Raw genomic sequence first — 9,317 nt, 5'->3', positions numbered from 1 at the left:
AATGCCGAAGTTGGCTAAGGTTGATGCTCTATCATCAACAGTTAAATCATGGAACTCTAGTTCCGAAATTCCAAAGTTGATAAACTACGACATCGTTAAAAGCAGAAACTCGAAGCGAAAAAAAAAACGTCTGAGGTGGACTCGACTAAAAGTGAGATGGTTATCATGGTATACCCCGAGTATTTAAACCCTCTTATCTAACACGGTGAGGGGTGTATATTTGAGGAATGAGGGTGAGGATTTTTGAGGTGCGTGAGGGGGAGGATATGAGGCGCGTTGGGGTCATCTGAACACAGATAACAATACGACACATTGCCAAAAATAAAGTCACAACAATACGTAGAACGAAACGAGGAGCAAACATAGGATAGAGAATACATTTAATCTTAGAATGTGAACCAGGACATCAGCGGGTCTTTTTTTACATACATTTCCTTTACCGCTGATAAAAACTTGTCGACGTTTATTCCATGTAAAAATTTTGGATCTACGTTAAAGTCCTTAGCAACGTCTTTGATATTTATCTTCACAAAAGCCCGATCGAAATACTTGAGAAGCCGTGTCTCGTGAGAAAACTGCAGGCAGTCATGGGAGAGTTGACTCCCCGCTTCGATATCACATCCATCGCACTCGATTATTTCACCTATGCATAGTTCAAGTTTATCACACAGCAGTTTCGCGAACTCGGTTTCAGGATCAGGCAGTTGCACGAAATGTTCTTTCACCCCCATACATTCGCGCATGAAGTCGGTGCACATTACACGGCGTAGGTAAGAAGAGCACTTTGAATCAGTTAGAGTATTGAGATACTCACTGCGGATGGAGATAAAGTTCTTACACGTTATGTAAAAACCATCGTCCTTTTTCATAATGGGTTGGAATGACACTTCGCTTCCGTTAGACCAAACTAATAAATCCTGACACACCGTGAAGAAAAATCGTTTTCGTGGTTGCGTAGGAATTAATTCTCTCAGTGACTCGAACACGAAAGGGCTCATTGAGACTCCTTTCTTGGTGGGTATTAGATAACCCTCTTCGTTGTATTCGTATTGTCGCAGATGCACTCGCAGAGTCTTTTTGAAAATGTTCACAGAGAGGTAGACACCGTCGTGCACATGGAAAATATTCTCTTGTTGTGGGTCAATTCGCGGACGTTTCACAGTATCGAAGACTTCAACATCGCGAGCGCGTTTGGTGTTGATGTTGAAAAACGTGAGGCTGATCCGGACGTTTTTAACTTCGGGATCGCTTGGAATGCTGTGGAACCAAAATTGGTTAGTGGGCGGGCGTACCACCAGAAGAGAGTTGTTCCGCAGTACATAGTTCACGGGTTCGAATCCAGAGCGAGTGAAGACGATGTTGCGTTGTGCACCGAGGGAGATAGTGGCAACAGTTGAGTCTTCTTCATCTCGATGACTGCCGATGCGATGCTTACCATTGGAGTACCTGTTTACGAGGACGAAGTTGAACTTGCACTCCGTAGCTAATTGAACTACGTCTCGTACTTTTTGGAGCACTGGAAGCCATTCTTTCGCCGTTAACGTAAGTCCACTGAAGCTGTACGAAACACCTCGGTCTCCATACGCTGCATGCTGACGTGGTATTTGGTAAACCTTTCCTTGCACCGTGACTCGAGACTGTTCGGGAGGTAGGTAATCAACTTCTCTTTCCAACTTTTCGAAGACGTCATCAGGCGAAGTCAGAATGTTTTCTTGATAATTCACGTCCATGGATTTAGCTAATTGAATGAATTTTTTTTTTCTTTTTTAGATTTCAGTCTCTACACTCCACAAAAGTTGCTAGCACATATTTTATTTTATTATTATTACTTTAAAAGAATTTTTTTTTTTCTCCTGCTAATGAACGCAGTTCAACCATTCCCTGAATGCAGCAACTTTGGCTAAAGTGCAATGACCTCTCTGCTTTGGGTGATATGGGCATGAAGCCCTACTCTTTGAAATAGATTTAGGACAATCCAGTAGCGTGAAGGAGTGAAGGCCGAATTGCCGCTTCAAAACATTTGCCTTTTCCTCACCCTTCACGTAGATGGTGTTGAAGTTCTCATTAATTCGGTTAATGTCAACCGTCACCATCTCATATGGGTTAAACTCCTTAGACCAATTTATGTTATGTATGTTCCTATACACCCATGAAACTTGGGTTAATTCCCAATCTGATAAATCATGTACGTCGAATGGTGGCTTATAAACGGTGTGATAAGTTTCACTTGATTCCAAATTGGAAAAACTTAATTCCTTCACGATGAATTCACGTGAATTCAATCTAAAACCTTCGATATCTAACACACAAGACATGACGATTCAAAAAGGAAAATACTTTACTTACAGGTAATGCTAGCTGTGGAGTGTAGAGACTGAGAGTACTCAAACAGGCGAAACGTTGAGTAAAATGAAGTGGTTGCAGTGCAACAGCGGCGCGTTTAAATAAATATGTGACGAGTTACGCCAAGTTGGCGTTTACCGCTTGCATGAAATAGTTTCTCAAAAATCAAAGTCTACGTTGTTGGGAGCGGTGCATTGGCTAGGGTGATAAGAGGATTGAGGGAGCGGATGTGAGGCGCGTGAGGGGGCGGATGTGAGGTGTGTGAGGGAGCGGATGTGAGGTGTGTGAGGGAGCGGATGTGAGGCGCGTGAGGGAGCGGGTGTGAGGCGTGTGAGGGGGCGGATGTGAGCCCCCTCACACGCGCGTCCGCGCCTCCCCCTGTGTTTGAACTGTCCTTTTTATACTACTTATGTTATTTCTTTCAATGACTTGTTGGAAACCAGATTCCGATAATTGTGATACCCCTTCTATTTTTTGTGGTGCCCCTTTACTCTTGATGCCCTAAGCACGTGCTTATTTTGCTTAATCGTTAATCTGGCCCTGACTCATATGGTCACTGACCCAATCTCTTGGTCACTAATACTCATTCACTTACTTGGTCACTCAATCGGTCACTCATGCTGTCAATGCTGTTGAAACGGAGCAGCGGGGAGAAATTTCCGGTTTCCCTCCAGGGTGTGAGAGGACATGGCCTCGTCTGTTACTGTTTTTCCTCTTCTGCCGGCCCCTAACTCCAACAGCGCACGCGCGATCCAGTTTCCTCAATTTTTTTAATAATACAATAATAGTCCAATGTGCTGCAGTAGACATTGGACCTTTAAGCAGTTTATGAGACCTTCTGAATTCCCTAAAAGCTATCACGGCATTGTACAGTCTGATGTAAAACAAGTAAAGCACGTTGAGGTAGGGTAGGGCGATTAGACGTCACTCTGAACAGGAAACTGATTTTTCCCACCCTCAACAAGTCCGTTAGAGTTTGATGTCACCTTTGCATAATTTATCTAGATATGCATGCTAGTGTGTACGTGACAGTAGCGCCAAACTCTCTGGTATCGGTGACTTTGGTACTTTTTTTGCGGAATTCATCTTTTCATGTCGTCCACAGTCTGTACGTGAAATTTAGTTTCGTTTCGCAAGTCTAGACGAGTAGACGTGGTCCGGGATTTGTGGTCCTGCTGGCCTGGTCACGTTAGAGGGCTCACACGAGCTACCAAGCCCCGAAGAGAAGACGTGGTCCAGGACCTGGTCTCGCCACGGTAGAGGGATCACCCGAGCGACCAAGCCTAGAAGAGAAGACGTGGTGGAGGATCTGGCGCCTGGCTCACTAGAGCTACAAAGTCATAGACATAAATTTTGTACACTGGGAATTTCTCTAATTGTAACTTTTTAAATCTCTATCTACTCTTTTTTTTATGTGTTTTATTAATGTATTATAGAAATTTTGGTGGTTTTCTCATCCACCTCGTTGGGCATTTTGCCTGTTGTGGCGTTGTATTTGTACGTATTTGCATAATAAGTAACTCGACGCCGTCTTCCCCCCCCCCCCCCAGGCAATGGTTAAAATTGATAATGGACGTTAGGGCCTGGGCGGAGCACGGTATGAAATAAAATCAAAGGGTTTTAGCAGCGAAACGCCTCCAAACAGGGGAAAATTATTTTATGACCACCCTGTAGGGTCTGAATTTTGAATATGATTTTTTTCAACGAGAACGCCATCTATTGTTGTACAAGTGAGTTAGGGATTTAAAAGGAAATCGGTATTTCTATTTAAAAAATTTACAGCAAGTTTAAAAAATTTTAAATAAAATAAATTAAAATTAATAAGCGATATTTTCTTTCCTAATAAAGGTGTATAGTTAGTTGATTTGTTATAAATATAAGTTATTATTTATATTATCTAAAACAAATTCACAAAACATAGTAGAAGTGTTGAGGAATGTTATTGTGCGATAATTTCGAGAATTGTTCGCGGCTCAACGACTGGTGTGGTTGACTTTTACATCACTTCAGCCTCGTCGTCGGAAAATTTTCGTTGCTGTGAGGGGTGTCTTCTGATTATGGCGATTTCATTTTTGTTGGGCAGTCAGTGCGCTTGAAAATGGAAAGTAAGAGTATGTCGAAACTGTTTTTTGCATGGGATTTCTTTTGCCAGCCATCGTGCGGCATGGGACAAGGTATCTAATGCTTATATTTCAGTAATTGAATATGATATGAATGCACGTAGTGACGAGGCCCCTAACGAAGCTAGTGTTAACACGACCTAATAGTCGCCATACTAAAAACTCACGACATGCATTCGTCCCGTACGAGACACGCAGAGATTAAATCGTCTTCAAGAGGCGCTTGCAGTGGTAACAATTCTTTCTGTGAACTTATTGAACTGGGCTTTAGGCGCGTAAACTGTGAATTTGATTATGACAAGTACGAAATTGAGGATGCTATGATATGGAAACTGGGTGAAGTGCTCGATGCCGAGGCATCATCTTGTGGTATATTTCGCAAAAACAGCCCTTCTCCCCGTCAATCATCTGATGACGATGCAAATAGCGTCAATGGAAAGGGAGGTCAGAAGAAAAAGAGAAATAAGAAGAAAAAGAAGAGAGATAATGGCCCGAAGGACATTATTTGTGAGCCCATTACTGTAGAAAGGTGTGAGGTGTCCCAGGGTACCCTGTGTAATGATGATTCAAACGAATTCCCACTTATTAGTGCCCACGCTGTGGCCAGCGCATCATAGGTCGATTTGACCGATGCTGTAACAGCAAGTAATGACGTCGTCGCTCCAGCCAATGGGCAAACAGCTACTTGTGACGTCATTGCTACAGCCAATCAGGACTCAACCAGCAATAAGACGCGCAGGAGCGATGTCATTGACGCTGTACCATCAACAAGTACCGTAGGAAATGCGGGAAATACAGGACAAAATATCGGAAACTCTGGAAATAATTCAGAAAATGAAGAAATTGATGATCCAGACCCTGATAATCCTAATCAATGGAGAGAAGTCTCTCATAAGAAAGTTCGCATTCCCACTTTGACTCTTACCAAGTATGGGAACTGGATGGAATTGCTGCAAAAAATCAAAAGCACCTGCCAAGAGACTTTTTCGGCAAAAACAGCCGGTAAAAATATGATGTTGTTTTTGAACTGTGAAAAGTGGTTATCAAGGACTTAGAAAGAAATACCCCCTGTGAAGTGATCAAAGAGTCGCTGGAAGCCGAGGGCTTCGAAATTATAAATGTTGCTCAGTTAAAAAGCCATAGAGGACAGGGCCCTGACAGAATAGTAGTACCAATTCCGATTTGGCTAGTGGAAATGCCCCGAAAAAATCGGAGTAAGGAAATTTATAAGTTGACTTTGAACTACATCAGAATTCGAGTTGAGATGTATAGAAAACGCCAGGGTGTGGGCCAGTGTTTCAATTGTCAGGCCTGACGACATACATCGAAGTCATCTCATAATGATCCACGCTGTGTCAAGTGTCCAGGGGAACATCACCCCTCTGAATGCAGTCTGAAGCGAGGTGAGCAAGACCCGATATGCACCAACTGAGGAGGAAAACACAGTGCAAATTACAGAGGCTGTTTATCGTGCCGCACTAGCAAAGGCAGAATGGCCAGAAATGAAAACACGACAAGACGTCCAGATATACCAAGAAACAGACCAAATATTGGTATGCATAATCGTGAAAATGATAGACAATCCGACAAGTTGAGACCAAGTCACAAATCTCAATATAAATCTCAAGATGACCATGATGATGACTGCTCAAGCGTCAGTTCAGCCAGAGGCTGGCCCAAAGGAAGGAAGGGAAGGTTCAACGAAACTAAAAGGACTTCTACTGTACCAACGGCCGAGGCAGTGCCAACTCATGATGACGAGAGTGTCGTGGTTCAGCGGGCTACCGACGAGATGGTGCCTTTTGCCAAAATACTGAGGTCCCCTCCTCGACGAAGTGAATCACCGGCAACAGCTGTTAGAGACGTGCGGGTCTCCAAAGCAGCTTCCAATAGCAGTAAAGTAACAAACTGCAATGTGGTGAAACCAACAGATTCGAATCAACGATCTGAAATGTGTGGTGGCAACCGTGTGGAAAAAGAACCCACGAAAATAGCAAATAACGATATCAATATGAACTCTAATAGCATAATTTTCCCGATTCAAAAACTAATATCTATTACGAAGGACTGCTTTCTGAAAATCCTCAGAGCTACTTCAAACGAGGAGAAAATATAAATCTTCTTCAACTGTTTTCTAACTGCAGCTGAACATTTATTTGCTTCAACACTCACAAATGTCTAGCTCATCAAACATTGTGTTGCATAGCATGAAGATCATGGCTTGGAATGCCCAAAGCTTGGTCTCTAGCATGACTGAGTTCAGGGACATCCTTGACACTGAGGGTGTTCACTTGGCACTGGTGGGGGAAACTTGGCTTCGTCCTTATCACACTGCCAAAGTAGCAAATTATGACGGTATCAGGCAGGATAGAAGCTTTGGTCCAGGTGGGAGGAGTAGCTATATATGTAAAGCGACACATTAATTATGATATTATTCAGCTACCTCCCTCGACACAATGTGAGGTAATAGCAATAGAGATCTACGTAAACAATCAAAAAATTAGGATAGGAGTGTGCTATAAACCTCCGAGAAACACTATAGACATTCCACTTTTTAACGAATTTTTCAATTGTCAGTACCCAGTGATAATGTGTGGCGACATGAATGCTAAATCCTTTCTGTGGAACTCGTACTCTACAAACACCCAAGGCAGGGTGCTCGAAAATTTATGTATCAGAAAGGGCATTCAACCTTATGCGCCATACACTCCAACTCATTTTCCTGACCAGGCTGGCCAGTCACCAGATATTCTTGACATAGCGCTTGCTAAGAACCTTACATTTGCTATGTCGGTTCACGTTCAACCTGTCACGGATTCTGATCACAAACCTATATTTCTGGTAGCGGATTTCCATATTCCTTTTATATGTAAACCAAAGAAAATAGTGATATGGCCATTATTTAAGCGAAAGCTGGCCAGAATCACTTTGCCTTCCTTCACGGGTGGCAATATTGATCAAATTGAATCTGACTTATTGTTTCTCACAGAAACCATCATTAACACTGCTAAGGAATCCACCCGAGATGCTCCCACTAATAATCCACTGGGTATTCCCCGCTGGATTAAGGAACGCATCAAATTAAAAAACAAATTTAGGAGGAAATGGCAAAGAACGTTAAATCCTACTACCAAGATAGATACAGATCTATAAAAAGAGAAGTATCTAGAGAAATCAAAGAATTTATGAGTGAGCGTTACTTCAGCTTTTTACGTGAGGCAAATTGTGCTGATGGCACGTTATACAAAGTGTATAAAACATGTAAGCCCACTTATTCGAGGATTCCTCCGATTGTCGGCACAAGCGGAACAGTATATAGTGACAGTGATAAAGCGGAAATATTTGCTGACACATATGAGAGACAGTTCTCTCCATGTGATAACACTCCTCCTCAGCTTATTGCCAGTGTTGAAAGAGAAGTTCAAGTATCCTTTAGGGATATTCCCCCAGAACAACCGTCTGCTTTATTTCCTACGAACACTGAAGAAGTAACAAACATTATCAAAACCTCAAAAAGAAAAAAAACACCTGGTCAGGACACCATCACCAACAACACTATCAAGAATCTCCCCGAAAATATGGTTCGCCAGCTGGTCAACATATTCAATGAATTACTCCGTACAAACCACTTTCCGGCAGAATGGAAACTCGCTAAAGTTAAGGTCATCCCCAAAGCTAGACATGACCTACACTATCCACAGAATTGGCGCCCAATCTCACTTCTCAGTTCATTAGGGAAACTTTTTGAGAGAGTGGTAGCCATCAGACTACATAAATTTGTAGAGGACAATAACATTATCGGTCCAGAGCAGCACGGTTTCCGCAGCAAGCACTCGACCACCACTCAATTATTGCGGTTCGTAGAACGAATTCAAGAAGCCAAAATTTATAAAGACACTGCAGCAGTAGCCTTTTTCCATTTAAAGACATCTTTTGATAAAGTTTGGCACAATGGGCTGCTGTTTCAGATGATTCGCATGGGAATGCCGTATGACATCATCAAATTTGTGAGCAATTATCTCGACTCGCGCTCTTTCCGAGTACAGATAAATGACTCAATATCTAATTCTAGACAGATTCGTTCATCAATAGCGCAGGAAAGTGTGTTAGGTTCCATCCTACACAATTTTCATATGAATGACTTCTCAGTTGCCCGTAAGTGTTTCACCGCTCTTTATGCCGACGACAGTGCTCTTTGTTGCACAGATAAGGACCCTGGCAAGGCCCTTTCAAACTTGCAAGAAATGGTAAGATTGGTCGAGCGCTGGTGTGTGCGAACCCGTGTTGAACTGAATGCAGATAAAACCAAATTCATGTATTTCACTAACAAGTCCTCATTACCACAACAAGCACACATAGAGGTACAAAGAGTTATAATCAACCCTGTCATGCACAATAAATATTTGGGGGTGATAATGAACAAGAGATTCAGTTTCTCCCGGCAGTGTGTTGATGCCATCCGTAGGGCGACCGTGGCCTCGGTCATGCTCAACAGACTAAGCCACAGGCACTCAAGTCTTTCAATTCGAAATAATATTATCCTGTATAAGATGGCAATTAGACAGATTCTTTTGTATGCTGCGCCTGTCTGGTTGTTCTCGAAGAAAATGAATATCATCGTTCTGGAGAGATTTCAGAACAAGACTCTGAGTTGATACACTGGACTACCCTGGAACGTTAGAAACGTTAATATCAGACGTGATTCCGGAGTAGCTGATGTAACGTCATATGCAAAGAAACTGGCAAAGAACTTATTTGATAAATTGAACGATTCTGAATTTCCACACCTTGCGGAGATTTCATCATACGACAGTAGACACAAAGCACGATTAAAAAGACCAAAAAATTTTCTAC

The sequence above is a fragment of the Pholcus phalangioides genome, unplaced genomic scaffold (genome assembly GCF_987345545.1).
Source record: "Pholcus phalangioides strain wild (caught in Gottingen) unplaced genomic scaffold, Ppha-v1.0 ptg000032l_1, whole genome shotgun sequence".
In the NCBI taxonomy this organism is placed as follows: domain Eukaryota; kingdom Metazoa; phylum Arthropoda; class Arachnida; order Araneae; family Pholcidae; genus Pholcus; species Pholcus phalangioides.
This window is presented reverse-complemented; position numbering follows the sequence as displayed.